This window comes from Gossypium arboreum, chromosome 8, assembly GCF_025698485.1.
Source record: "Gossypium arboreum isolate Shixiya-1 chromosome 8, ASM2569848v2, whole genome shotgun sequence".
Classification (NCBI taxonomy): Eukaryota; Viridiplantae; Streptophyta; class Magnoliopsida; order Malvales; family Malvaceae; genus Gossypium; species Gossypium arboreum.
This window is the reverse complement of record NC_069077.1, coordinates 13199121-13226789: the sequence shown is the minus strand read 5'-3', so window position 1 is coordinate 13226789 and position 27669 is coordinate 13199121. Positions and strand designations below refer to the sequence as shown.

The 27669-nt window shown below is 32.2% G+C and overlaps 1 pseudogene; it reads left to right on the top strand.

The window, feature by feature from the left end:
- The first annotated feature begins 590 nt into the window (after nt 1–590).
- LOC108467473 (26S proteasome non-ATPase regulatory subunit 2 homolog A-like) lies at nt 591–9858 on the top strand (annotated as a pseudogene).
- The last annotated feature ends 17811 nt before the right edge of the window (nt 9859–27669 follow it).

Genomic DNA, 27669 nt, shown 5'->3' with positions numbered 1-27669 from the left:
TTATATTTATTAAATTGTGATACATTTATATAATAATAAAATCAAGCCTCGATTAAAATGATAGAATTGATATTTTTAAAAAATCATAATACCTTAAATTCAAAATTTAACGTATATGAAATTTTATTGATTTTATATATAAAATAAAGAAAGAAAATACAACAAATTTATAATAATACACTTAATTTTGTAAAAGGAATGATTTTTAATCATTTTCTAATTAAATTAATGATTAATTAACTTACAATATCAATTCAATAAAGAGGATAAAATGAATTTTAAATTTTTATGGATTTCTATTGGTTCATGAATACTTTTTATTATTATAGAAGTTATTAATTAAATTGTTGTGTATTTAATTTTACACCACATTTGGATTAATGTTAAATAAAAGAAAATAAAATAGAGGAGAGTTAAGGAAAGAAAATGATAAGATATTATCTTATTTGGATTATAAAGTTTTCCTGGGAAACAAACGTACCCTAAAAATGGAATATAAAGTAAATTAGTTTTCTTAATTTTTGTTTCCTATTTTAATTTTAACTTTTTTTAAAAAAATCATTCCTATTTTCTCTCTTTTTTCTCTGAAGATGGCCCTTAGGCCGGCCATGAGGTCTAGTGAACCGCCGCTGCGGCCACCGGTCGTCATCGTAGTTCATGAAATGCCTCCTTTTGACCGTTTTGCCCCCTTTAGCCCAGATTTGAAGGCGATGCCTTCTACACTAAATAAAAAGACCCATCAATTCCTCATTTTTTAGAACATACATCCCTCAAGCCCTCTTTTCCGACATATCCCAGGCGGGTCCAAACGAACCCAAGGGCCTCTCGCTTCGAAAAGGGGCCGTCCTTCCTCGGGGACGGTGGCCTTACCCACCCACGGCGGCGATGCAGCGAATCAGGTAAAAAAATTAAGCTTTCTGTTTTTGTTATAATTTTTTTAGAAAAGAAAACAAATAAATAGCAAATGAACTTAGTTTTTTTTGAATTTTTTGTTTGTATTTTATTTCATTCTCCGTCGAAAGTTACAAAGGATTCGGGCTTTATAGCCGAATATTACAAATATATTTGTTTTTCTTTTTTTTTTCTTTCTCTGCTTCTGCTCTGTTTCTATCCTACGTCTTTTGTTTCTCCGTTTTACGCTGATGCCTTAGGGGGAGCTAGGGTTTCCTATTTAGTTTTTAGGTTTTGGGCTATTGAGCTTTGGGTTGTTGGGCTTTTAAGGTTTTTAATTTGTAAATGGAGTCTTTAATATATTTGTTTTTGTTTTATTTGGGTCTGGGCAGGACGAATTTGGGCCACCACTGTACCAGAACTCATTGGAGGCGTGCTGTAAACTTCAGCTTCTTCAACTACTAGAAAATCCGAAACAGGCAACCGATTACCCAACACTTTCATCAAATATTGCTTCACCAATTCTTCAGTCGTCGGCAAAAATTGAAACCCCACCAAAAGCTGATTATCCCAATCGTAATAATAATTTTCTTCAACCGAAGTTTGACCCATTTTTTTTTCACAATTGGAATTCGATGACCCCAATTTTGATGTACATATTCATAGCTTTTTCCAACTTCCACCATTGCCATTGTAGATCTTAAATGGCTTCGGGGGATTCAAGTGGTTTTATAGATGAAGAAAAGATGTGATAAAATAGAATCCTATTAGAACTTTGGTTTGCTAGCCTTTTTATAGTTACTCTCGATGATGTATATATTGGTATTTGTGTTTTACATGCATCAAAATCTCAGTGTAATTTGTATTGTATTTGTGTTTTCGTGGAACAAATTCTATGAAACTTAATTAATATAGTAATTAATCATACTGTAATTCATATTAGAATTTATAAATAGTATAGATTAAACCCCAATTAAACAAACATTACAACTTTTAGCATTGTTGGCAAAATTGAAACTTAATTTAATAAATATAGAGTAATTCATTTAAACACATCTCACTTAGTCGTATTTATTTATTAATTTTTAAAATATCAATTAAACATTGTGATGTTAGTTTTATTTCATTAATTTTAATTTGGTTATTTTACAAAATCTTTTCTTTAGTCACTTCTAGCATGGCCATACTTTGTGAGAAGGCAGCCTCAGACGTTGACATCTTTTAACATTACACTCCCTATATAAAGATAAATATTTTAAATTTAATATTAAAATAATTAAGTTTAATCATAGTTGAAACTCATCCTATATAAAGAGTCTTGGGTCATCCTAGATGAATTGAAAAAAAAAAAACTCATTCTCATTCAAATTCTCATTCTCATTCTCATTCTCAACCGAAAAGTTAGAAACCGTGAGCCCTAGTTTTCATGGCTTATCTGGAAAATGGCACCGGAACTACCCAAACCAAGCCTCTGCCCAAGGATACCAAGAAGAAAGATATTAACAAGGAGGATCTTGTGAGTCCCTGTTTCGAGCTTATGCTTTAGTTATCTTTATCCATTTGTTTTTATTTTATCTTATATTAGGTGATTTTTGTTTTCTTAGCATGCACAATCGGAAGAAGACTTGGCTCTTTCGCAACATTTGGAGTTATACGTAGAGAGAATTTATGATGTTGATCCTGAAGTCCAGAAAGTAGCTCTTGAGAGCATGAGGTAATCTATTATTTGCTAATTTGAAGTTAAAAAATGTAGAGGAAATAAGAGTTTATTTTATTGTTCACTGTTTCATTCAATGCTTGTATGCTTTATTAACATTTGATCAGGCTGATGCGTTTTACTGTTTGTGGGAGTAATTCCAATGCCAAAATACAACATCATTTTTATATTTGGGTTTTATATCCTTTTTAGGCAAGAAGTCCGCACCTCAATCAGCTCCATGACTTATGTTCCAAAGTTGTTGAAGTTTCTCCGACCCCATTACGGAACCCTAAAGGCATTTTATGAGACTATGCTTGATTCAAATTTGAAGGTATTATTTGTTTTGCTTTAATGATATTTCATTATACCTTTTGTAAATGTAATTTGGCTAAGCAATGCAAGGAAGGATGATTATGATGGAGTCATTATTTAATATTAGGACTTTGTTGGTAATATACATGAAATTATTCCTTTATATATGCAATTTAAGTGATTTAATTATTGGTTTCAGTAGCTTTTTTTGTTTGTTAATTAGGTTAATAAATTCATCTTACAACTAACTATATTCTACAAATCAAGAACTTTCTTCTATTTTAAGAATTTTCTTCTCTAGTTATATTTTTTTCTTCATAGGTACTACATTATTAAATTACTTTTTTTTGTTTGCGGAAATACCTAGCTTATATATTATCTGTGTTGGCATTGACCGTGTCTGCAGAGGTCAAGCGGGTAACCCTCAGTTTTTTATCATACTTACATAAGTTTTGTTTTATCTTCTCAATCCCCTCTTGCTTTTGCTCCAAATTATCTATTATTATTATTTATTTCTTTTATTTAAAAATCAAATAGGAAAGTTTGAAATACAAATTATTGGGTTCAGAAGGCGACATTTGTTCATGAGGCCATGAATATGTTAGGTGAGCATTTATTTGGTTTGATAAGTTATTATATTTACTCCTTTGCTACTAGAAAATTTGTATAACAAGTGTTTCATTCGCTATTGTTGGCCGACCTTGTTTAGATCATGATAATAGTTTACTATTATTTGTCTTCCTAATCCAACTTTCATTTCTTAGAATCCATATCCAAAGAATGACCTATGTGAATATTTTCCTTCTCATGTTGTTGGAAAACCTAGCAGAAACCTTTTTGGCCTTATTAATTTATTTGTTGTCAGGATCTTGGCAAGAGAAATTTTGCAAGAGTATCCGATGCGACAGGTTAGAACTCTAATGATCTATAGACATCTAGTAGTCTTATGAGTGATGCACTTCAAAATAATTGTCATTATAGGTTTCTCTTTAATGGTGAGATATTGTATTTACTTGCCTTTTCCGTTAATACAGAGTGAAGATGCCTCAGTTGATGATCTAATGGAGCTTGTAGAACAAATTGTTGCTTTTCACATGGAGGTTTAGTTATCTTATTATATCAACAAGAAATTTATGTATTGCAGAAGAAATTTGTTTTTCCAGTGTTTGCCATGCTTTCCAGTTTCCAACATATTTGCACGTTCTGTACAGTACAATGATGAATTTAAAGCTATTGATCTCTTGATGGAGGTATCCATCAACTTTTTTTTTCTTCAGTTATTTATTTTAGGACCCTCCTGCTTTTATAGAACTTGAAACATATGATTTACATCCAATTGCAAGTTGACGATCTTGACCCTTTAACTGAGCATGTTGATATTACAAATTTTAGGAAAACTTGTCTATACCTCACCAGTGCTGCAAGGTAACTGGAAATTAAAGCTTGTGAACAACTTGTTTATTAGACAATTTATAGGAAGCGTTATTTATTGTTCTCCTGCTGTATGCTTCTTTGTTGAATTTTAATCGAGTATTCTCGATCAATCATATTCAAAATTTATTATGTTTTAAGTACTGAACTAAAAGTTTTTAACTAGAAATCTAATTTAGCGTTATGCATAAATGCTACAGTTCCTCTTTCTCTCATCTGTTGACATTTCATATTGACAATACATTGCATATATCTTCCGGATCCAGATGACATTTTATTTATGAATATTGCATACTCAATATATCTTGTATTTTACGAATTTGCAAGTGCACTTCAGATTGCACTTTCCTTAACAATCTGGAGGTTTGTTTCTGTTATGTTCCTCTAATTCATGCGATGTAGCATTCTTGAGAAACTCCTTTCTCATAATGTCAGTTATTAATTCTCACTAGCAATTTAGAATGTGCTCTTACAGCATGTTTGTGATGTGTTCACTTCTTGTGATGATCTACTGATGAAAAAGCAATTTTGCTACATTCTTGCTCGACAAGTAAGTTCTACGTTTGATTTGCCTCGATTCTTTGTGCTCAATAGATTTGAATTGTTTTTTGCTGAGTATGTGAGGTGGTTCATAGTTTCTTCTAATTGTGGAAGATTATTTTCTTATGTTTAAATTTTGGTTTTTTTAATTCAAATTTGTTTAGAATTGTTAGTCATGTTGAAGAATAGGGGTATTAATTTATTTACTTTTTGTAGGGGATTAATTTTGAACTTGATGATGATATGGTTAAGGATGATGAAGACAGAGAACTGTCACATGTTATCATCAACAACATTAAATTAAGTGAAAGTTATCTCACCCTTGCTCGTAATATTGAGGTTATGGAGCCTAAATGTCCAGAAGACGTCTATAAGGTCTGGACTTCCGGTTAAAATTTATTTACATCAACTTTGTCTGTGTTAGCTATTTTTTGGCATCATCAAATTGATGACTGGCATATGTGGTTTTGTTAGGCTCACTTGCTTGATGGTCGCGCTATTGCTGGTGCAAATGTTGATTCAGTTAGACAAAATTTGGCTCCTACATTTGTCAATGCTTTTCTTAATGCAGGTTTTGGCAAGGTATGGTTTGCAGAACTTAAAAGTATGAAAGCATAGGAGCTTAGTTGTTTTCTTTTAGTTAATACGTTTCCCCTGCATAATAGGTTAATGACAGACCCAGCTGACTCTTCAAGTGATGGTTCATCTAGAAATTGGCTTTTCAAAAACAAAGAACATGTGAAGATCAGTGTTGTAGCAAGTTTGGTATGTTTATTAAAATACAAAATTTGCATCCATATGGGCATGCATAAATTGTTACTCAGTTTCCTGTTAGGAATTCAATTAAAATATTAAGATTTCCAAATAACAGGGCATGATTCTATTGTGGGATGTCGACTCTGGGCTTGCTCAGATTGACAAGTATTTACATAGTGATGATAACTATGTGATTGCTGGAGTATTATTAGGAGTTGGGCTCGTCAACTGTAGTGTTACTAATGATTATGATCCTGTGAGTTTTTTTCTACTCTTTATCTCTTGGTTTATGCAGAAGGTATAATGTCTGCTATTTTCAGGCTTTGGTACTTTCTGAGTGAATATATAAATAAAGAAGATTCTTCAATCTAAATTGGTGCAATTATGGGTTTGGGGATTGCATATGCAGGTGCTCAAGATAAGCAAGTTTCTCTCTCTTTTCTGCTATTTTTTATTGGATACACACCATTTAACAATTCTATCCATCTTTTGTTTTTTGGATGAGATTGTGGATTGTACATAAATAATTCTAAAGAAAGCTTACCAATGTTATTAATAAATACTTGATACGTGATATTCGTAACAGGTTTTAAATTTTTATAATGAATCGTTCTTGAAACTAACTATTATCACAATGAAGGCAAGTGTACCTATCATACAGTAGTATAGCTTTAGCAAGACCGGATTGTCGAACTGAAAGGAACTAAAAGTACTAGTAATGACTGGCTTTTTATTATCTAGCTTAAGAATAATGGGGTTTGTTTTAACTAGCTAATTAACTAAACTAAGAATTCATAGAAAATAGAATTGGGGAATTACTTGTGGAAAACTCGATTGATTGAGACAATACCTAAAGAAATATCCACCTAGACTTCACTTGTTATTTGACTCTGAATCGGACGATTTATTCATTTGACTTGATCCGTAGAAATCCCTAAGTTATATTATTATCTCTCTCGAGACTAACAACGTTTAACCCTAGGTTGAATAATTGAAATCTCTTTCTAATTAACTCCCTAGGGTTGCATTAACTTGATCTATGGATCCCCTTATAAGGTTTCACCCTAATCCGGCAAAATCTTGTCACTCTATCTCTAGGCACGCAACCAACTCTGCTTAGTTATGAAAAATGTACTCTTAGACAGGGTCTATTCCTCCTCTGAATAAGAGCTTAACTTGAATCAATATCCTGAAATATCAAAACAAGAATTAAAAACACATAATTAAGAACAAGTCAAATATTTATCATACAATTCAGATAATAATAACAAGATCTGTCTTAGGTTTCATTCCCCTTAGGTATTTAGGGGTTTTAGTTCATAACTAAAAAGGTAAACATTTCAGAAAAATAATGAATACAAAACATAAAGAAAAACCCAAAACTCCTGAAGGGAAATTGAGGGGAGATCTTCAGTCTTGATAATGAATCCGGCTTCTGAGATGGATCAATCAGCTTTCCTTGAGTAGTTCCCTGCTTCTCTCTCTGTGTATCCCCTTTTTCTCCTCCTCTAGGGTGTATTTATAGGCTTTGGAATGCTTAAGAACCCTCAAAATTGGCCTTTTTCGAATTGGACTAAACTTGGGCTCGGCAGGGACACGCCCGTGTAACACGTCCGTGTGCGATTACTTCAGGCCGTAGTCAAGCCTGTTAAATAGGCACGGGCATGTGGTCCACTCGTGTGAGTAGTGTTTCGATTCTGCCAAATTGACACGGCCGTGTGGTCTGCCCGTGTGAGGAGGTCCAGGTCGTGTTGATTTCGTACGTTGGCCTATTTTCTCCGTTTTTGACCCGTTTCTTGTTCCTTTTACTCTCCTATGCCCACCTAAGTATAAAACATGAAATTAAGGCATTAGGAGCATCAAATTCACCAATTTTAAGGAAAAATCATCCATAAAATGTGCTAAGCATGGGATAGAAATATGTATAAATTACGGTTTATCAATACTTAACAACCTGACTGCCATACTTAAACATGAAAATGTCTCCCTTAATGTGATTGTATTTACTGCAATTTCATTGTGTTTGGTTTATGTGGGTTCCAGAAATGGGAAGGTTGCGCAGGCAATTACAGATGCTTTAACGGACAGAAGTGTGTTAGAATTAGGGCAGCCCCTAAGTCGGCTTCTAGTCCTTGCTCTTGGTCTCATATACCTTGAGAAGCAGGTGATTAACTTATTCGAGGCTTCTTGATATATATTTGTTTCTCTTAAATGATTATTGTGATATGCTAATTTGGAACAATATATCCTAACTGTTTAGAAATGCTTACTTAAAAGGAAGGTGTGGAGGCCACTTCGGATGTCTCAAAATTTTTTTCGAAAAAGATGAGAAATTATATTGATATCACACTACTTTCTAGTGCCCATGTTGGAACTAGGAATGCTCTATGGTATTCTCTGAAATCCATTAAAATGTTGTTCAATACTAAAATTAGAGTATAATTTTGACAAAACTATATTATATGCAGGTTCAGAAGCTTCTTGGTCTTTGTTCACATCTCGAAAACGCTGAAACCTCCTAGGGTTCTGCTATGCTTGGAATTGCCATGGTAGCAATGGCTGAAGAGGTAGGTCTTGAGATGTCAATTCGTTTACTGAAGCATTTTTTGATATGTCAATTCGTTTGCTAAAGCATTTTTTGCAGAATGGTGAGCAAAAAATTCAGCGAGCAGTTCCTTTGGCTCTTAGTCTTTTATGTATATCAAACCCAAAAGTAATTTGATTACTTCTTGCTGAACTACTTATTTCACTAGTTGTTGTATCTTACTCTAAAATCCTATATTTAAGTTCAAAATGTTGGGAAAGTTGCAGATAGATTATTGATATTTTGTTGTTGTTGTTGTTGTTGTTATTGTTGCTGTTGTTGTTGTTGTTGTTGTTGTTGTTGTTATGATACGCCTCTTTCTCACCATTTTATCTGTTGCACATGTATTCTACAAGTCAATGTAATGGACACTTTAAACAGGCTCAGTCATGATACAGATTTAGATGTTGCAATGATAATATAGGTGAACTCTATATTTTTTGTTGTTTTCGATCAGCTTCCACTTAAGTGTTTATATTGGTGCTACAGGCTGCTGTTATCTCCTTAGGTTTGATAGGTGCTGGAACTAATAATGCTCGCACAGCTGGCATGCTACGCAATCTTTCAAGTTTTTATTACAAAGTTCCTGGCCTTTTATTCTGTGTATGTCTTTTTTTGTATTTATCTTTGTAGTTTCTTACATGATACATATGTATTTGCTATAGAAACTAAGTCTGAATTGCTTTTGTAGGTACGAATTGCTCAAGGTTTAGTACATATGGGGAAGGGTCTGTTGACACTTAATCTCTATCATTCTGATCACCTTTTGTGTTCACTGTAAGTAGTTCTTCCATATAAATAAACATTCACAAAATTATATATTCTGTTGACTTGGGGGAGAGGCTTTCTTTCTGTAAAATGCTACTGCGTGCTTCATTTTAGTTGGACCTTGTAAAAAGTTTGTTGTCTTTTGTTATCACCAGGACTGCACTAGCTGGTTTGGTTACAATGCTACACGCATGTCTTGATATGAAATCTATTATTCTGGGGAAATACCATTTTTTCTTTACTACCTTGTTTTGGCAATGAAGGTTTGTTTTAGTATACCAGTATGCTACTTGCTTTTCAGTGTTGGTATGTGTTTGCAAATGCAGCAGGTTTTCTTGGTCTCACATAATGTTGTTTTCTTGTACAGCCAAGGATGTTAATGACTTTGGACAAAAACCTAGAACCTACTTCAGTTTCTATTCGGGTGGGGGAGGCTTTTGATGTTGTAGGCGAGGCTGGCCGACCCAAAACTATCACTGGTTTGTAGACACATTCAACCCCTGTCCTTCTGGCTGCTGGTGAAAGAGCAGAGCTAGCTACTGAAAAGTAAGTTAGCTTCTGAGTGACTCGCGGGATGTTGCATGGGTTTAAGATTTCTGTAATGCTATTCCATTTTGTACAGGTATGTCCCCCTCTTGCCCATCCTAGAGGGATGCGTTATTTTGATAGAAAATACAGAGTACATGGAAGATAATTAGGTTGATAGCTAGAATTTTGGAGGCATGGCAGGCTATGCTAGCTTCTAGTTTTTGGTTACTTTATGATTTGTTGTGTATAGTAAAATTCTCATTTTTTCTTTACAACTGCCCCTGTGCTTATTATTGCAAATTGCTGCCAGGCAAAAATAAAAAGAAACAAACAATTTGGAGGAAAAAAATTAGGGTTTTTTAGGTGTTACTTAATAGGCTATTTTCAGTGAAAGAAATAATATAAAACTCTTACAATATTATAGTAATTATTTTATATTTGTTCTTGAATATTTATAAATTATAAAATATAACTATTATTAAAATATTAATAATAAGGCATCCGAAAAATATACTTTTTTTTTTACAAATAACGAATCGATGAAATCTTATATATTGATTGATGGGAAAAAAGTAATACAATAAGAACGTACTTGATCCATGAAACTGAAATAAAAGTGGAATTTTATAAACTAAAAATATTCTGTTCCTCTTATAGGTCTTCCCATAGCCCATTCATCCTGCAAAATGCAAATAATATTTTTAACAAATAGTTATGTTATTCAAAATATTATAGTAAAAACATTAAATTCATGCAGTAAAAAATATCTAAAAATAAAAGCATTAAATATTTGCTACCAAATGTACTCATTATTTAATATTATTTTCAAATCTACCTTGATTTAAAAATATTTATAAAATTCAAGAGGTAATCGAATTTCATTCATTTTCAATGTACGTGTTGGGCTGTGTTTTGAATAATACACAAAATAAAACTTAAATACTATTTTATTTCCCATTGTGTCAAATATATTTCTCGTTTTTCTTGGAATTGAATTATTCGGAAAGTTCTTGTCCTTAAGAATTTAAAAATACCATTCTCTTTCTCCGCTACTACAAGGAAAAATTAAAACAAATTAATTAAACATTTGAAAGATACATGTATTTTTTATGCTAAAATCAAAATTTGAATTTATTTCAAAATAATATATATATTTAAAAGGTAAATGCTGTTTTTAGTTTCGGGAAAAAGAAAAGACAACTTATATATATATATATATATATATATATTGCTTCAGTATTGTTAAAATAATTAGAGTATCTATTTCTTGTTAATGTCATAATGTCATAATAGTTTAACATCAAATATTAGAGAACAGACGCGATCACAGTTTCACAGAGGACAAAGACTTTAACTTTAAAAATGATAAATTTTCATTTAATCTTTTAAATTTTTATAAAACAACTCCCTAATGATTTATGATTTATTTATAATCTCTTTTAAAACAATTCCTTAAATTGTCCCTAATTAATCATATAATATGTATATTTTATCAATATGAATAGTTTATTGTATCAGCCTATACTTTTTTTTCCCTGATTTTAAGAAATAAATTAACATTATTACGTAACAAATACTATATTTCATTATGCAAAAGCAATGTTATTGAAAAGTACTTGTCGAAACTTTTTTTTGTAAATCAACTTTTTATTTTAAAAATAAAGACGGAGTCGCCACCAATTCTTTTTATTAAGTGTGATTGGATCACCTCGAAATTTGATCATTTTAAAAGAAGGTTAGAGTTACTAAAATGATGATTTTCGGTCTATAAAATTCACGAAATGAGTTCATGAGTCGGTTAAGTATGAGGAAGGATTAACACCCTCATAACGCCTAAAATTGGTACCTAGTTGATTATTTGATGTCTTAACGTCGAAATTTGAGAATTTAAAATGTAATCCCCCTTTTGCATGATATTATTCGATTAAAATATCACTAATTAAATTTTATGGAGAAGACTCTCTTACTTCGGGTCAATCGAGAAGAAAAGGTCGTGTCCCGTAAGTTAGGGCATGATATCTCAAATCTCTGTGCATAAAGATACTCACTGTTTAATTATTACCTAAATCCTACGTGTTTTAAATTTTAGAAGGATGTTTGATTATTTCGGTTCGAGGAGAAAGTCATACTCTGTAAATTAGGGGCACAATTTCTCAAATCCCCTAAATAAAGAATATCACCTCGGTTCTAATTATTTTCTTATGCGTCATATAAAAAACGAATGCAACATTTAACACAATACGTGATTAATTCATTCCAACATAATATGAAGATGAACAAATATTTAAGCATGTTACGTACTGTGGTAATGGCAAAAATAAAACAAAATAACTACATGGGTGAAAACGGAACTATAATATAGCAAAATAATAATGAGAATAAAATAATAGTAATCATGTTAATAAATAATAATATTAATATATGATGGTAATAAAAATAAAAATAATTATAATATGATTAATACCTTAATTAATGAGAATAAAAGAAAAATAAAATGACAGTATAAAAATGATAAAAAAAAATTGCAATTAAAGGCAAAAATATAAATAAGATAAATTAGAAATGTTAAAAATTTAAAAAAAAAAAGAAGAAGAAAGGGCTAAATTAAATAATGAGGGACTAAATTGAGATCTAAAAAATCCAAAGCATGAATTGCAAAAAAAATAAAGAAAGGGAAATAAATGACTAAATTGAAAATATAACCGAATTTAAAGCCTAAATTATAAGAAAACAAAACATAATGGATTAAATTAAAATGGGATAGAAAAGTACAGGGGCTCAGAGGGAAATTATCCCAACCGTTTTTACACGTGTCATTCCCTCAATGGGTATGGACTAAATTGAACAAGAATAAAATAAAAGGGATAAAAATAAAATAAAAAAGATACAAGACGAAAATGAAAAGAAACAAAAAAGCGGAAGGGCCAAAACAACAAATAGCCCCTCCCTTCAAAAGCACGCAGATCTTAAGAGGGGTCGGGTTAGATATTCGAGTCGTGCTAAAAACGACGTCGTTTTGGAGCTTCTAAAGCCAGGCCAAAACGACGTCGTACCAATACCCTATTTAAGTTCATTTAAAAAAAATGATTTCTCCCCTTGTGGTTTTTTTTTTTTTAAGTTTTTTTTCTCTCTTTTTTCTCTGAAGATGGCCCTGAGGCCGGCCATGATGTCCAGTGAACCACTGCCGCGGCCACCGGTCGTCATGAGCTGGTTGAGTAACTAGGGATATTGAATTTTTCATTTACATTTTAAAATATTTTAATATCTTACTAGTAAATGTTATGTAGTGGTCATTGTATTAGGAGTCAATTTATATGTTGGTCCAAAAATTAGTCTATGTATATTAGATAAAAAAGCAAATCAATCATTCTGTTAAAATTTTCATTCATTTTTAATATTAAAAACTGGTCCATGTACATCAACATGAGGTACATATGGCAAGTCACGTGTCAGTGTCCTATTATTCTATTAGTCACGCTAATTTTTAACAGTATAAAAAGATGAATTTTTTGAAGACAAAAATCAATTTACACTTTAATCTAATGTATAAGGACTATTTTACTCATAAGATAAAATACAATCCAACTCTTAATATAATCACATTTATACTACCTTTACCGTCTAATATGTTAAAACACAAGGATCAAAATTTCAGAAAGTTATTTCTTTCTATTAACACCTCATTATTCATACAATAATTAGATCCGAAATTAATGATTAAACGCGTTGCATTGGTCAGCCAGGGGCCTGCCGTTCAGCTGCTTATAGCTGTCCTCAACAGCAAACCAAGTGGAAGAAATTTAGAAGATGATATAATTTGTAAAGAAATATTCGTGAAAACATGAAAAAGAGCATTGATATTTTAAAGGAAATTGATGTTAGAAAACGTATGAGTCGATTTGGTTTGGTCTTTGATTTTAGCAACCGACAAATGTATAAATTAAAGAGTAGCTTTGATTTTTGCAGACTTGTCTTACTTAGGCAAAAGAGGTCCCTAATGTGATGCATAATTTACCTTTTTGTTCTTTCCTTTTCTTGTACTCAATTGTTGTAAATTAGAATTTTAATATGATAATAATTTACTTCTAGCCAACGAGGGAGTAGTGATAAGCATCTTGTTAAATTTGAAATTTAGAGATAACACTCTTACAAACAATAATTTCGAATTTCGAATATGTATTACAAAGTGAATATAGAGAGTACTAGAAAATCATAATATCTTAAATTTAAAATTTAACATATATGAATTTTATGGATTTTATATATAAAATAAAGAAAGAAAAACAACTTCATAATAATACACTTAATTTTGTAAAAAGAATGATTTTTAATCATTTTTAATTGAATTGATGATTAATTAACTTGTGATATTAATTTAATAAAGAATTGTAAGTATAGAATAAAATGAATTTTAAATTTTTATGGTCTTCTCTAAGTTCATGAATATATATATTTTTTATAAAAGCTATCAGTTAAATTGTTGTATATTTAATTTTACACTATATTTGGATTAAATGTTAATAAAAGAAAAGAAAATAATGGAGAGTTAGGGAAAGAAAATGGTAAGATATTATCTTATTTGGATTATTAAAACTAAAAATGGAATATAAAGTAAATTAGTTTTCTTAATTTTGTTTCCTTAAACAGTGGAGGAGAAAAGAAATAATTATTTATGATGGTTTTAAAATTGTAACTTTTATAAAATAATATAATATAAAAAATTGAGGAGGACAAAAAAAAATTATTTTATAGTTGTTGATACAAAGTATAACAAAGAGAAAGAGAGGGAGGAGACTATGGTGGTCCAAATGAGGCCGGTTCACCTTAATGGGCGGAGAGTTGGAGAAAGACAAGAAGATAGGGAGAATGTTGTGAGGGTTAAGGAAGCTTGGTTGTAAGGAGTAAATGCTCAGGGGTTGTTAAAAGGGAGAAGGATCCTTTCTCATTGTAAAACCCTATACCCGATCCGATTGCCATGTCCTGCTACCAAGTGTCACAAATAACCCGAGTCACATAATCTGCCTTTCGAACTTGTTCTATTAATAAACTTAGACAAAGTCAAATTATAAACTCATTTTTACCACATAAATTCATTCCGAGACTTCGATTAACAACATGTTTCAAATATTAACTTCAAATAAAATCTCTAACAAACAAGTACTAAAGTTTTACAATCATTAGCCACGCTAGGCCCGTATTTTTACACCTAAAACAACTTTAAACTTAACTCAAACAATACACTTGACCAATCTCCAGAGGCGTAGCCTCTAAAGGTCCCTTATATATACATGATACAACTATGGCGTCATTTGCACGAGCCTAGCGGAGTCTGGCTTGGTCCCTCCATACGACCCTTGAGTCATTCCTTGACCTGGCATACAAAGTAGGACAATCATAAGTTTAGATGAACTTAGTGAGATTTTGTATAGCGTTAGTAATAAAAGATTTTAAATTTCCGGATAAATAAGGATAAGAGTAAGAATTAAAACTTCCTGGTTGACTTAGAAGATATCGCAGTTTGACTAGCATGGCTATCTGATCATTGGTGAACATATCAGTTGACTTAATCGTAGGTGTACTCTTTCAAGCAACACTTTTCTGGGACTTAACCTTGTCTTGCTCCATTTCAGGCTTCCATTTTACCTTTCTGGCTCAGCTTATCAAAGATAACCATACATGCGAATATGCGGATTATCGACTGCTACTACTGGTGGACTTGCAATTGTCTTCACGAAAATGACGGATCATTCTCTGATCCATTCATTCCACACTGAACTTAACATATATTTTGTAACAACCCATTTTCAGTGAAGTCGGAACAGTAGTTTTGAGACTACAAATCCAAGTTAGAAAGAAATTTTATTTTAATAGATTTATATGGTCTGCATTATAATAGGAATGTCATATGAAAATTCTGATAAGAAAATTTTACCGATTATGTGCTTAATTAAGGCAAGGACTAAATTGCATAAAAAGAAAAAGTTGAATTCTAGTAGCTAGAAGGATCGAATAGCTATGGAATTCAAAACTTGAGGCCCTTATATGGTAATTAGACCATTAATAAAAAGTTAGTAGATATTTTTGGATGATTCAACCATGGAAATTTAGAAAAAGGGTAAGGACTAAATTGGAAATTAAATTAATTAAAAAGATGATAATAGAAAATATCATCTTATTTTCATCATCTTCCCCAAAATTTGCATGGAAACCCTAGGAGAGAGAAAGAAAACTAATTAAGCTTAATTGCGTAAGTATTCGTATTCTGTTTTTTGGTAATTTTTATATTTTTGAAATTGGGATAACCTAATCTATCTAGATTGGGAATCAATTTGAAAAGTTATCCAAGTATAGAAATTTTTCCATGGATGAATATGCTAAAAATTTGAAATTTTTGGTAGAAAATGAACGGTTGTTGATAGATAAACAACTTTTATAAAATGAATTTTGATGAACTTGTGATTTGGGGACTAAATTGTAAAATTGTAAAAATTGAAGAAAATTTCTGAATTTTGTGAAATACATGTGCTATAAAAGTTATACTAAAATTTCGGTTAGGCTTAAGGATTAAATTGCATGAATTTCATTTTTTGAGCCTAGAGACGAAATTGGAATTTATGAAAAGTTTAGGAGCAAAATGGTAATCTTGCCTAGAGTGTAAAATGAATTCAATTGAATATGAATTGTATTAAATTGATGATTAAATTCATTTATATACATCCAGCTAACTCAAATTCGAAGCTAAATTGAGGAAAAGAGAAAGTTTCAGATTAGTAGATTCTCTTATACAAACTATAATTGAGGTAAGTTCATGTAACTTAATTAATGTGTTTCAATTGAATGTTGTATTTGATTTGGATATGATATATGTTTATGTGATTTATATGAATGTTATAAATACATGAAATGATCACATGATTGGAAATGTTTTTAAAATGTTAAGTTCCGTTGGAATAATAAAAATCGATGGATACATGAAATTTTTCGTATGCGAATGTGATTCTGCATATGTTACAGACAGGATTTAGCTCGGATGAGTAATCCTGCTATAGCCCTCTCAAGCATCCCGATGTATAGTTCCTACGAGCATCCTGATCGATAGTGATTTAGCATGTGTTGCGTACTACCGTAACTCTTTGTGAGTGTCATGTTACATGTTTCGATAGGTTGTGATCTAGCATATAGTTCAGACACAAACGCAACTCTACGTAAGCATCCTGATATGAACTCTTAAGAGTTTCTTGACATGGCTCGCTTGAACTCCCTGTTACCTTATTGGGTGCTCCCTGATATTACCTCTTCGGAGATATATGATAAGCTTTATAAGCTCCCTGAATAAAACTTTTATGAGTTTACTGATTAGCCCAGATAAGTGTCATGTTACATAATTACATGGCTCATCTGAGCATCCTGATATGTAGCTTGAGAGTGTGTTTCCTAATTAAGTGCCCTATTGGGTACCCCTGATTATGAATTGACAAATTACAAATTTGTACACCTTGAGTGTACTATTTGAGTATCCATTGATATTTCAATAATTCAATGAATAAAACTCTTGACATGAGAAAAATGGTGAGATAAATAGAAATATGCCTTGAATACTTTTGAATTATTTGATGAAGGGTTATATGAAGAGCTCATCTATGCTTATTTGATGTACAAATGTATTATATGACTAACTTGCTTGATTGAGTATATGTGTTTAGGTAAACTTGTCAAATTGATGAAAAGCATGTTAATTGTATACTTAACATTAATAAATGTGATTGGAAAGTTTTAATTCCTGTTATACGAACTTACTAAGCATCAAATGCTTACTAGATTTTATTTTTCTCTATTTTATAGTGCTTGGAAGCTTGCGAAGGTTGGAGATCGGTTGGAGCATCATCACACTATCCGCTAGCTTGTTTTGGTATAAATAGTAAACTTATTTTGGTATAATGGCATGTATAGGTAATTTGGCCATTGTTGACTTATAAATGTTGTTTGTAAACTAGCAATTGGAATGGCTAGTAATGATTTGTTTTGGTATATTTATAAGGTTATATTATGACAAATACCGATGTGTTAGGTATATTAAGTATAGTTGATCAAGTTATGCTTAACATATAAGTTAAACATGAGTAAGAACATAAACATGAATGCATATGATAAGAATATAAACATGAATACATATGATAAAATATCATATTAGATGTTAGAATTGGCTTGGATTTAATGTTTAAACAAGAGTAAGAATATAAACATGAATGCATATGATAAAATATCATATTAGATGTTAGAATTGGCTTGGATTTAATGCTTGAATTGACTGGTATATACTTGTAAGTTTTGGTGTAGGTTATTGGTAAATTTGGGTGAGAAATAAAGCTAGGAAATGGCTTTATTTTGTCCACATGGGTAGACACACAGGCGTGTGTTTTAACCGTGTGTGACACACGGCCTGACACATGGGCATGTGGTTTGGTCGTGTGTCCCCTACATCTTAAATTTGAGAAACAGAATGCTCAGAATTGAGCACACGGGCAGAGACACGGGCGTGTGTCTCAGCCGTGTGTACTACATGGCCCAGAACACGGGCGTATGTCTTGGCCGTGTGAAACCTGTACTTAATTTTGGAAAATTAAATTAACCACACGGCTTAGCACATGGGTGTGTGGTTGGCTGTATGGCACAAGTCAGAGTGTTACACAGGGTCGAACACGGTCTATAGCACAGGCGTGTCCCTTGACCACACGGGCTGTATGCCCTGCATCTAAAAAAATTTAGAAATTTTGTGAAAAATTATTTGAGTTCCCGATTTAATCCTGACTTGATTCCAATGTTATATTGGGCCTCGAAGGTCCATTCAAGGGACAATATGATTAGTTTTAGATATGAATAGAAATTGACATGAATTACGTGAAATTATTCTGTAAACCCTAGTAATACTCCGTAACCCTATTCTGGCGACAAATACGGGTTAGAGGTGTTACATATTTACCATACTACTCCAATGATTATCTTTTTTTGACTTAGCCCCTGCATGGACCATTCCTTTAAGAAGACCTATTCTAACATCCTTATTTGCGGTCTTGAATATGAGGTTTAGTTTATTGATAAACACCCTTTCTTTCTTTTTGAACTTATATTTGCAAGATAGTCTCATAGAACTTTTCCACTTTAAACCATTTTACCAGGATACCCCCAATAGTAGATAGTTCCTAACGAACTATCTCCTTCTTAGATTGTCTTTGGCGAACTTCCACTTTTGATAGTTTTAAGTGGACTTCCTAGCGCTAGAAATTCTTGACAGACATCCACTTCCTTTGAAATTCTCTGGCGAACTTTACCTATCAGTTAATTTCGGGCGGGCATTTCCTTCAAGTGGTCATCGACGGACTTTCCACTTTTTGGCGACCTCTTTATCAATTACCATTTATAATTCCAAATCTGATGAACCATTCCATAAACACTTAGCCAATGATGGCTCTACATCAACTCTGAGAAACTTTTAATGGTAAATACTTATTTACAAATACCTCAAAGGAAATGCCTCTTCCTTCAACATATGTCGCATTTAAGAAGCTTCTACTAGTTACCTTCGTATTTTGGCAGATTCATCTATTCATCACGCTTACCTTCGTCCTCAAATGCACCATGATCATCTTGCCAAACTACTCGCTACATGAGTCATACAGTAACCTCCCTTTTATGCCTTGGCAAGCTTTATGTTTTCCATCTTGGAGGACTCCATTTCTACAATGAGGTGTACCTTTTTGCCACTAGATCATGTCATGGCTAACCATGGACTTTTGATTTCAGAGAATTAGTTAATCCCTTTCAAGGTGTCGCCCCGTAGAACTTGTATACCATTTATATGGTGTCACCCTGAAGGACCTATATATCAGTTACACGGTGTTGCCCTGAAAGGCCAGTAGATATATGTTCCACAATGCTACCAAACCCTTTTATGTCACTTATCAGTCCAATCATTCCTCTATTTTGCCCATTTTTCTTATCTTCAACTAACCCGCCAAAGTAACTCCCTCCGTACTTCGCATTTTATAAACAAACATTTCACGCATAACATTCCAAATACTATTATAACAAAGAGTACACCACACTTCAATACATCAATACACAGTTATATCACATAGAACACACTTGTAGAGCTCCATGAATTCACACGACCATAAGTACGCATGACATACTCGTTCACTGTAATTATGTACAACCATAGGAATCAAACAGATCTCAGAGTAGGCATAGACGTAATACACACAAGCAGCACAACATCCATCAATCACCCAAAGGTAGAGTATAGTTACTCACCTTAAATCCTTCGTCCTCGCCAACTTAACTTGTCCAAACTCTAGAGCATCATTCATCCTGAAAACTAAGCATGAATACCATATATATCAGTTAAACCAAAGGTATTCAAACCTTAAAACCTCGAATCTATTATTATATAAAAACCTTTTAGGAATTCTTACTTCTATTTTCCTCTAATTCACAAGTATAGAGAGACTTGGAAGCTTACCAACTTACTAAATTCTTTACTTTTTAGACTCGAGTCTCACATTCATCGCCGCATGCAGAGTTTTCCATAACTTTCTCTTATTCGAAGCACTTGAGGAAGACTATGGAAATGAGAAGGTGATTATAAACAAAATTTAGAAGAATTCCTTTGTAGAAATACCCCTTCTCACACATATTGTTGTTAGAGTATGCCCACATATCAATCATGAGATGATTATAATTACATACTCATTTTACCTTGTTTATTACTATAAGACAATTGTCATTATTATTTCAGTTTCTTTTTCTATGTATATAAATAAACTAAATTTTAATAAAGTCCTAAGAAAATATGATTATTCTTAAAAAGGTCATTAGTCAAGTATTATTGTGGGCTTGGACAACAATAATGCATTGAGACTAATGTGTAGGTGATTGATGACAAAGAATTGTCATTGACATAGGGATGTCAAAATTAATATATAAGTATGTGTTAGAGAAACAACATATTGAACTAACCCACTATGAGTATGTTTCTTAGATTATTATGTAACAGTCACAATATTACTCATAGTGATGACTATGTATATGATCCTCAGACTTGAGATCATTATTGTCCCAACATCGCGGGTCATATATTTTGATATAGTTAAAACGTCTACCGTAATAGATTCTACTATAAAGACTGATGTTTGATATACCATAATCCATGTAATGGGATATGGTTGATCAAGATAGGATTTATCCCTCCTATATAATGGGAGCAATATCTTAGGCCTCTTGATGGAGTGAAACTAGATCCTGCTCGAATAAGTTAATATGAGATATCACACTTATTTGTTTATTATAGTCTGCTCAGAAAATAAAAAAAATATGATATTGGACTATACAAGTGTGACTATTCCATGACTTGTGCCTAATCTAGATCTCAAAGATAAAAGGATATAATACATGAAAAGATTATCATAGAAAAGTTATGTCGAATAATGAATTCTTCTAACTTGGGTGGCAATAATGCATTGCTAGATTTCACTCATTGTTTATAATGTTAGAAATACTCCACTATTACTACCAACGTTACAAGAGCCTATAGGGTCACACCCTATAGTTGAAATGAACATAATTTAAATACATTTTGTATTGTATTGAGTTGTCACATGAATTAAATTAATTGTTGAATTAATTTAATTTGATAGTTAAATCTTGAACACATTATATGTACAAAATTGTTGTACACAAATAGAGAACATAGATAAAATTAATATATTAATTTGATTCATACAAGATATTAATTGTATATATTTTACCGAATTTATTAATATAAACAGTTATATTAATTAATTTCGATCAAAATATAAAAGACATGGAAATTAATATTCTTTTGGAAGGAATATAATTAATATATGAATTTGATTCATACAAAATATTAATTGTATATATTTTACCAAATTTATTAATATAAGCAGTTGTATTAATTAATTTGGTCAAAATCTAAAAGATATGGAAATTAATATTCTTTTGGAAAGAATATAATTCATTTTTCTAACTTTCCATTTGTCTTCTCTATTAATAGGGAATAACGATATATTCTTTTGAAGAGAATATAATTCCTTTTTTCTAACTTTCAATTTGTCTTCTCTATTAATAAGGGAATAATCTTGATTTTCCTTTTTAATATGTGATATCAAAGAGGATAAAATGAAGATAATCCCTTAGTGTGTTGAGATTACCAACTTAATAATTTAAAAGGTTTGGCAACTGTTTTTAATTCTCTTTGAAAAGTTCAAGAGAAAGTGGTTGTTCGTTTTTTAAGGGGTGGACTACATAGAGGCCGAGACATTTTCGTTATGGCTTGGAATCAACATCGAATCAGTAGCATCCTTTCAACGTTTTCAGTAAAGAATGTATATTTTCAACCTTATTCGTTCCTCATACATGGATCCTGAGCTGCGGATCGCTGGAATAATTTTTTTGTTGCACCACGGGGCGTACCAAAGGTCCCAACAATTGTCACACTCTGTGTTTGGCGAATCCGAATTTAAGGCATAGAGTTGTGAAGTTATCTGTTTGGCGTAGTGTAATCCGCCACGTAATAGTCTTTCAGCGAATTGGAATGTGGCGTATAGTAACCGATGATCAGCTTATGTGAGCATATATTTTCCCTTATATCCAAAGTTAATTTACTATAGTTCTTTGAGAAAAACAATTAATGTATTGTTGAGAAATGAAATTCATGGCATGAATGGCTAAATATTTGTTGTGAAATGGTATATGAAACATATATCTTGTGATCTTGCCAATGTTATGTGTATAATACTAATCATTTGGCATGGTAGGTAATATGAAATACGACAAGGATTGTTGCTATATGTTAAATTAAATTGTATGCTTTAATTGACAGGTATGTGATGTTTGAATTTTACTAACTTACTAAGCTGTAAGTAAGCTTATCTTGTTTGTTTGTTTTTTAAGCTTATCTTGTTTGTTTGTTTTTTTCCTTGTAGATTGTCCAATTCGAGTTGTCGATTGGATCATTTTTAGAGATCGCACTATCCATTAACTCTTTCGGTAGCTATTTGTTTATTTTGACACAGTTATGCGTGGCACGTAGATAGGGTCTTGACTATGTATGTTAATAAACACTTTGGTCATTTTTAGTGCTATTTGAGATATAAAATATGTATTTTATGTAAATCTTTAATGGTTATGCTAGTTGGTTGTGGTGTGTGATGGCATAGGTAAGTTTTGGTACCTAAATACATTTTTGAATGGTTGAATGGGCATATATGGTTTAGGATATTTGGAGTGCCTTATTTGATATTGTTTAAGTTTTGTGAAAATAAAGTATAGTTGTGGTTTGGATTGGATATGAAATGCTAAACTATTTATGCTTGAATGGTTTATGTTTTAATTTTTGAATTGTGGTGTCAATGAGGGCATATTGGTTGGGCACTTAGGTTGGATGTTGTTTGGTATATTTGGGTATGTTTTGATGCATTTTAGGTAGGTATAATGGATGGTAATTGCATGGCTTGTGATCTAAGTAATTATAGGTGAAATGACTTGGTTTTGAAGGCATGTTTAGGTGCACACAGCCTGTGACATAGTATGCCACACGGCCATGGCACATATACGATTGCATGGCACAACCATGTGGTCTGTTTGACTTTTGTGCATGTTCATTCAGACGGCATTAGTCTGTTACACAGCCTAGCGACATGGTTGTGTGACCCAGGATTACATGGCATCAGTTTGTCACACGGTTATGCGACACGACCATGTTTTAGGACCACACAATCTCAACCTTATCACATGGCCGTGTGACCCCTATTTGCACTTTTTACCTGAATTTTCGTAAAAGTTTCAGTTTAGTCCTGAATTGATTCTGAGTTGGTTTAAAGGTCTTGTATTCTTAATTAACGCCGAATTTTAATTGTAAATCACATCATACTTGTGTTAATGTTGTTTAATATAATTGTGATTATTTATGCTGAATAATTGTATTATAGTAACGTTTAACAACCGTAATACCTTATAGCTCGAGTCAGGTGATTGGTCCGAGTATATAGTGTTACATAATTAAAATAGTTAAAAATATTAACTATTTAGACTAACTAATGACATTATAAAAAATAAATGAAACAAATTATGGCAAAAATTAAAGTATATGGATTCAATCCAAGTTTTAGCTTAGTATATGGGTCAAAATTGAAATTTGACCATCACTTATAGTGTCAAAAAAAGCCAAATTCAAAAAGGTATGCAAATTATATAATGTATGCAAATGATATATGTAGCAACGTAAAAAAAAATTTAGTTTCACTTGGTCGCTAATTGTGGCAATTTATTAAACATTTGAAAACCAACTTTCGATTTTATTAACAAAGGGAGTCGCCATCGATCCTTTTTATAGGTGTGATCGGACACCTAATAAAATTATTTTAAAACAAAAAGAAGGCCAAATTTAGGTCTACATGAAAGTCGAGAGAAAAATTGGGGTTCGGAGTCGATTCTGGCGTGAGGAAGGTATTAGCACCTCGCGACGCCCAAAATTGGTATCTCATAAACATGTGTTGACTTGATTTTCAAAATACGAGTTCAATATAATATTTAATAGTGATCCGATTGAAAATGAGAATTTTCAGTTTTCGATTTTTTTTAGAAAGGGTGTCCGTTTTTTAACACAATGATTTAATTTCACCCAACATAGCGATAAAATCGATGGCTTAATATTAAATCGGTACATTACCTTATTTTTGAAATTAATTAAAACATGAGAAAAATATTCCTAAAGTGAGAAATTAAAAATAGATAAAGGGCCTTAAAAAATGATATCATTAATGAAAAATATTAACATGGAATACTAGAATATTAGAATAACAATAATAATGATATTTACAAAATAAAACAAATCATGTACTAATAATAAAATAGGAAAAATGATATATTTGGTAATAATAATATAAAATAATAATATGTACAAAAATATACATATATATATATATAGGCATATAATAAAAGTATGTAATAATAATAATAATATCTACAATAAAAGAAAATATTAGGAAGCGTACATAAAGAATATATATATAGCTAAATATAATATAATAATAACAATATATAAAAATAATAGTGATAACAATATTACATATATAACATGATTAATATTTAAAATTTGAATTAAATAGCAAAATAATATGAAATCCAAGGTGAATCTGAAAATAAATGAAAAAGGACCAAAATTGGATTAAAATCAAAACTTTGGGGCTAATTTTTTAAAAATATAAAGGCGAAAGGACCTATTAGAAGCAGCATAAAAGCGTGGGGACCAAAAACACAATTAATCCTCCCCTCAAAACATAACATAGCAAGAGGGACTAAATCGCAAAGCGCTACATACTTTAAGGCCAATTTTTGACAAAAAAATCATTTTGAAGAGAGAGAAAAAAAGGAGAAAGAAGAGAGAAGAGAGAGGGGAAAGGAAATCCGGCCAAGGGGGTCCATGGCCACGGCCGATCGTCATCGCCGCCATTTTAAGCCACCACCCACATGTGGCCAGAAAAGGTAAAAAAAAATTTCTTAACAATATATGTATATATAAAGAAAGAAAAAAAAAACAACACAAAAAAAAAGAAAAAAAAAGATTCGAAAGAAGAGGAAAAAAAGAAAAAATGCAACATTTTTATTGATGTTTCTTTTGTGTTCAAAATTTGAAGGGATTTTTGTGTTTGTCTCCTTTTTCAATCTTTGTAAAATCCCCCTTTACATGATTTTGAATGGCTTTTTATAGTCATCTTTTGCATGATTTTCTATTATTTCTTTTTCTATTTTGTAGGTGGTGGTGGTAGACAATGGATATCAAAAATGGGAGGAAAAATGGGGCAAGTGGGAAAGTGGCTAGGTGGCTAGGGTTTCTTGGTTTTTTTTGGGGGGGGTTAGGTTTTTCTTTTTTTTTTTTGGGTTAGGTTTTTTTTTGGGGGGGCTTAATGGGCTTTTGAATTGGATTTAATATTTGGGTTTTGTAATGGGTTTGGGTAGATGTAAATGGGTCATGGGTTAAGGGTTTTAGCGGGTTTAGAGGTTTGGTTGGGTTTTGATATAATCGGGCCCGGGCAATTTGGGCTTCTACAGCTGCCCCTCTTTGCTCATTGTCGTGCAACGATAATAGAGCAAAGATTTTCAAGGAAGACCAAATTTGCCCGGTCTTGCTAGGTCTTGACTTGCTTTAGAACTCTTCTTGTTTAGTTAGTCCTTTTCATCCACCGCATCTTGTAGCTTTGGTTCACTCCATCGCATCTTGTGATATCGCCTTGTAGCTTCAATTTATTCGATGTAACTTCAAGGATATAAAATGTATGGCTTCGATCTACTTACTGTAACTTCGAAAGGTGAGATCTACAACTTCAATCTACTCTTCTATCGCTTTAGTGAGATAAGGTTTGTGGTCTTTTCTTCTGCGACTCGGAAAGGCAAGATCGATACCTCGATCAACTCCACTTTGCAACTTTAAGGAGACGAATCGGCGTCTTCAATCAGCTTCAATCTTTATTCTCTACTCGGCATGTGATCCCGAGCTCAACTCATTTTTCGCAATATGAATTGACTCTCTAAAAGCAGACATTAAAAAGCGAAATTGAAAATAGCTCAAAGACGTGAGCCAAGGCTCAACTCACCTCTCGCAATATGAGTTGATTTTTGAAACTTAACTTGAAAAGCGATTTTGAAAATACCTCGATATGTGGTGAAGGTTCAACTCACCTCTCGCAATATGAGTTGATTTTTGAAAAGCGAAATTAAAAGACTCAACTTAACTATCGCGAAATTAAAAACTCAACTCACCTCTCGCAATATGAGTTGAATTTTTTGAAAAAAAAGAATTGAAAATAGCTCAAGACGTGAGCCAAGGCTCAACTCACTTCTCGCAATATGAGTTGATTTTTGAAAGCAGAATCTGAAAAGCATTTTGAAAATACCTCGACATGTGACCCGAGGCTCAACTCACATCTCACAATGTGGTTGATTTTTTGAAAAATATAAATTGAAAAAATACCTCGGTGTGTGATCAAGCTCAACTCACCTCTCTTAATATGAGTTGATTTTTTGAAAGACGAAATTGAAAATAGCTCAAGTAGCGTGAGCCAAGGCTCAACTCATCTCTCGCTAATATGAGTTGATTTTTTTTTTGAAAGGCGTAAATTGAAAACGGAAATTGAAAATACCTCGGCGTGTGACTGAGGCTCAACTCGCCTCTCACAATCTGAGTTGATTTTTTGACAATGAAATTGAAATTACCTCAACGTGTCTGTGGCTCAACTCACCTCTCGCAATATGAGTTGATTTTTTGAAAAAGAAATTGAAAATACCTCAAGATGTCTTGAGGCTCAACTCATTTCTCACAATATGAGTTGATTTTTTTTGAAAAACAAAATTGAAAATACCTCGGCATGTCTTGAGGCTCAACTCATTTTGAGCAGAAATTGAAATTACCTCAACGTGTCTTGAGGCTCAACTCATTTCTCGCAATATGAGTTGAATTTTGAAAAGAAATTGAAATTACCTCAAGCGTGTCTTGAGGCTCAACTCATTTCTCGCAATATGAGTTGAATTTTTTTTGAAAGATGAAATTGAAAATACCTCGGCATGTGAACCGAGGCTCAACTCACCTCTCGCAATATGAGCAGATTTTGAAAAAGTAGAAATTAAAAGGTTCAACCCACCTCTCGCAATATGAGTTGATTCTTGAACAACATAAATTGAAAAGAAATTGAAAATACCTCAACGTGACACGAGGCTCAACTCACCTCTCGCAATATGAGTGATTTTGAAAAAGTAGAAATTAAAGGTTTAACCCACTTCTCATAATATGAGTTGATTCTTGAACAACGTAAATTGAAAAGAAATTGAAAATACCTTAGCGTGACTCGAGGCTCAACTCACCTCTCTTAATATGAGCTGATTTTGAAAAAGTAGAAATTAAAAGGTTCAACCCACCTCTCGTAATATGAGTTGATTCTTGAACAACGTAAATTGAAAAAGAAATTAAAAATACCTCGGCGTGACTCGAGGCTCAACTCACCTCTCATAATATGAGCTGATTTTGAAAAAGTAGAAATTAAAAGGTTCAACCCACCTCTCGCAATATGAGTTGATTCTTGAACAACGT